Source organism: Palaemon carinicauda, chromosome 17, assembly GCF_036898095.1.
Source record: "Palaemon carinicauda isolate YSFRI2023 chromosome 17, ASM3689809v2, whole genome shotgun sequence".
Classification (NCBI taxonomy): Eukaryota; Metazoa; Arthropoda; class Malacostraca; order Decapoda; family Palaemonidae; genus Palaemon; species Palaemon carinicauda.
The window spans coordinates 79,605,869-79,610,868 of NC_090741.1; positions in this window are offsets into that span (position 1 = coordinate 79,605,869).

Genomic DNA, 5,000 nt, shown 5'->3' on the forward strand with positions numbered 1-5,000 from the left:
TAAATATATATATATATATATATATATATATATATATATAATATATATATATATATATATTCCCTTCATTGCTGAAAATCAAAAGTTTGTTTGCAAACTTTCTGAAGTACTTCTATAGTGATACCTCAAAACCTCCAGATCATCAGTAAACATCATATGAAAGATGTCCATAAACTTTACAGTTTGCATAATATTCTTGGACAGAAAACGACATCATATATATTCCCAGCCTCTCAGCGGATAATGCCTCAACTCCCAAAGAGAATCTCGCAAATCAATTGTTGGATCTTCGATAACTCAACACCATCTTTCTCCATAGAGGTTCTTTTCCCATTTCAAAGATAGTGAGCATTTTCATCACTTCTTCCCACTCCTATTCCACTGACGTTGCCTTCATTACATCCTCCCACTGTCAACTCTATAGTTTCCTCTGTGTATTTTCCTCTTCTGTTCGTCGGGTTGGGATGGCCAGAGTCTTCTCTGGGTGTGGTCCCTCACTAAAGATAGTAAAGCTTAAATAAACTAGCAAAAAACACCTATACATAGTAGGCCTACTTCATGAGCAAAATTCCACGAACTCATTAGAATATTATTTACTCCTTTCTTTTTCATTGGGTAACCTATGTATTTGTAACAAAAATCTCCAGATATAAAATTGAAATGCATCATACTTAAAACATTGATCTCAACGTATATCAAGAAATAAGGCATTATGTATTATTTCTTACTAAGCATTGATATCAACGTATATCACGAAATAAGGCATTATGTATTATCTCTATGGCTAAGGATTGGCTCAATGATTAGATCAATACCATCCATACATCGTAAGAGTCTTTTAAGACAATTACTCTTCCAAATACATTTAATATCGATAAAAAATCAAAAAAATTTTTCAATTGAAATACTGATTTATTTTTCTTAATTTTCCTTACCTTTTAATGTGTTTCTTGGGGCATGTTCTACTTACAATTTTAACAGGTTTTGATATAAAAAATAACTAAACATTGCAGAGACCCTAATAGATACAAAATTGACTGTGACCAATGATATGGTCAAATCATTGTCTATTTCTAGTCCAGGGATGGTGAAAGGAAAAGCGGATGGGGAAGTATCAGCCTCTTATAGTAATATAACAAGTCAGGAACAACAGAAAGATGTAAAAAATTCCAAGGCTTTCCATTTGAAAAGAAGAATAAAAATGTCAACAGTGAAATCGCCGGAGATTTGACATTTTCAGGTAAATACAACAAACAGATTTCTTGATGTCAAACACTTTTTAACAGAAATCACTGAACTCAAAAAAGAACTCTGTGGACAGAAGACTTTCATTATGTAATTCCCAGAGAAACGAGGGGCGAACATTTCCAGTTTCGCTTTTGTTTCGACTGCCAAGAAATTTTCTTCACTAGTTAACAGGCGAGCTCGTGTGGTATTAAGCGTTGTCAGTAGTATTATTATCATACGCACTTTTCAACTGTTATTGTATTCGAAAGGAACATACATCACCGAAGCACTAAACAAAACTGAATGAACTTTTAATAAAATTATCCAGAAATTACAGTGTACTGAATAGGCTTGCGTGATGTCAGTTGCACTAAACATATTTTAATTTTGAGACATGTTGTAGAGAAATGTGTAGAATATAGAAATCCACTTTTGATGGCATTTGTGGATTTAAAAAAAAAAAAAAAAAAACTTTGATAATGTGCACAAACCAATTTTGTGAAGAATCCTGCGTTATTATGGAATTCCTCTTAAATATGTATATTTGATTAAGCCTGTTCATAAGCATAGCAAGTGCAAAGTTAATGTTAATGGAGTCATATCATATAAGTATCCAGTACAAAGCAGAGTACTCCACGGGAATGTGTTGTCACCTATGCTGTTTATCTTCTCGGGGATTTTGTAATGAGTTGAAAAGTCGGAGATGGTGGAGAAGGATTGGCTGGATTGGTTATAGGAATTTCGCAGACCTAGAGTATGCTGATGATGCTGTCATTCTTAACAGAACACCAGAGGATTTGCAATGCTTGCTTACCAGTATGCATGAAATATCACACGAGTTCGGGCTGAAGATAAATAGAAGATTAATGGGGTAGAATCATTAAAGTATTTAGGAACTATGACCTCCTGTACAGGGTCTTTAGAATTAGAGTTTAGTGAAAGATTGAAAAACGCAAATCAGACAATAACTAGGTTAAGTACAAGTTGGAAATCAAATCACCTGAAATTAAATATAAAAATCAGATTATATATCAGTTTAGTGGGATCGGTGTTACTCTATGGACGTGAGTCATGGTATGACAATAAAACAATCTCCAATATGTTTGGTAGATTTGAGAATAAAGCCCTCAGAAGGATATTGAGAGTTAAATGGCAGGAAAGGATTATAAAGGAAACTATAAGAGTGATTACTCGAGTGCCATATGTGGATGAGATCATGATGAGGGGTAGATGGAGATGGTTTGGGCATGCTCTTCGCACTCCTCAAGAGAGATTAGTTTACCAAACGTTCAGCTGGGCTCCAGAAGGCACTAGAATAATTGGAAGACCCAGGCCTACTTGGCTGAGCACTATAAAGCACGAAGTAGGAGATGATGAATGGAGAAGTATCGAAATAAAATTTCAAGATAGAGTCGACTGGCGAAATCTAACTGAGGCCATTTTCGTCAATAGGCGTAGGAGATGATGATGATGATGAATAGGTTTGGTTTAAAACCGATAGTATTAGCTGGGGAGAGAGAGAGAGAGAGAGAGAGAGAGAGAGAGAGAGAGAGAGAGAGAGAGAGAGAGAGAGAGAGAGAGAGAGAGAGAGTCTTCTTATTACAATTTCAAAAGTCATGAGCTCTAAAAGCATCTGTCATTTGCAACAACCTATCCTGAGAGGTGTCAGGTTTGTCACAGAAATAAACGCAAAACATCCCTCTAAGCTAGTTTCATAAACCATCAGACCCACTTGGGTACACGGTTCAAATTCCGTCAATCAGCTGAAATGGAAAGCTTCATTCTGAATGAATAAATAACGAAAAGAAAGTGGGTGTTCTTCTGACATCTGGGCAGGAAAGACATTACCTGTTTGTCAACATGATGTGTACCAGTTTAACTTTTAATTCACTGCTTTGAATGAAATCCTTCCATCTCATTCTGACACTTCATATTAAAACGTGATTATGCGAGGATGAAAAATGTTTACGAAGTGTTTATGGCGAGGAAAGAATGATGCAAAGATGACATAAATAAAACATTATAAAGAAATTTGAGTACGCTTATGTAAAAAGGCAAGTAACAGGTCGTCTAAATTTGTAGCAGGAAGAAAATATATTACATTTTCTTTGTAATGGTTTAATCTTACGTTTGGTATCAAAAGTAGTGAACAATACACGCGCAAAAACACACACACACTATATATATAAATATATATATATATATATATATATATATATATATATATATATATATATATATATATATATATATATATATATATATATATATATATATATTTATATCCTTTTCGAATTGGGTATACCTCAACCCAGTGAAAGGGTTTGTGTATCACAATGATCGGTAAAGCGGTACTAGGTTGGTTTGCTGTAACCGATCAAACTAGTCTCCCGCCAACACATATCTGCAGTGGACTAGAAACTGTTACATTTATTGTTGCTGTATATATATATATATATATATATATATATATATATATATATATATATATATATATATATATATTTATATATATATATAATATATATATATATATATATATATATATATATATATATATATATATATCTATATATATATTTATATATATATATATATATATATATATATATATATATATATATATATATATATATATATATATATACTGTATACTGTAGGTATGCAAGGCTTATGCGCACGAATTCCACAGGTAATAAGATGCCTTAATCTATTGATTGTGAAAAAATATACACATGAATACCCAAATAGTAATTGAATGCTAATAATATTTATAGCACTCCTCTGCATTATAATGATAATACAATACTAACAATCTTTCTATCCTTCCTCGATTCGACAGTCATTTATGATTAAGATAACACAATTAGAAAACTATTCATACAACTAATAAATGGAGTCCAGAGGCTTTTCTACAAGATTACTTTGATGAGAATCTCTTGCCATAATTCTCAATTGACGATTATATAATTTACATTGCCAGATATATCCCTCTCTCATCACTACTTGACGATGTATAAATTCAGTCACATGAGAACAGCAGATGTCATCAAATTCTGATTTTAATTTCATCATAAATAGTAGACAATAATAAGACTTGAAACAAAAAATTAAATGTAATAAAAGACGTATGAGATATAACATTTCTAAATCATATTTTGTAACTGCATTACAAATCACCTTTTTATACGTGACTCGCATAATCTCGTAATCAACACAGAAGCTGATAGCAGACAGGCCAGTATAGTGTTTACAGATAAAGACGAACTAAAAATCCTCAGAACTTGTTCAGCATCTTACAATGCTATTTGGATAATAGTGCTTAGGAAATGGCAGGCTGAGAAGTTCCAAGTCCATTTGGTTGAAAGGAAATCTTCATACTGAGGAACGTGAATTAGCTGTTGTTCATTGCATTAATTCTTCTTTACCACCTTTAGAAGAAAATCTTGAAAACTGGTCTTTAAAAAGTAAGTTTTTTTCTAAAGACGTGTTTACGAACTGAATTAGATTTTTTGTATAAAATTTTTCATAAAAACAAAAACTAGTTAAAGGATGATTTTCTCCTTTTTTTAGTTTTTGGTGTAAATGTTGAACATTGAAAAGATTTTACACTCCAGTGGAGATATATAGGCTACTCGCACAGTAAATATACCAAGTGAGATTATAAAAGATCGACGAAGAAGTTTATAATGAGTATATATGTCACGAATGGTTTTTCTGTTTCTAATCATCATTTATGTCATGTATACATTATATAATCCATGACTTCCCTT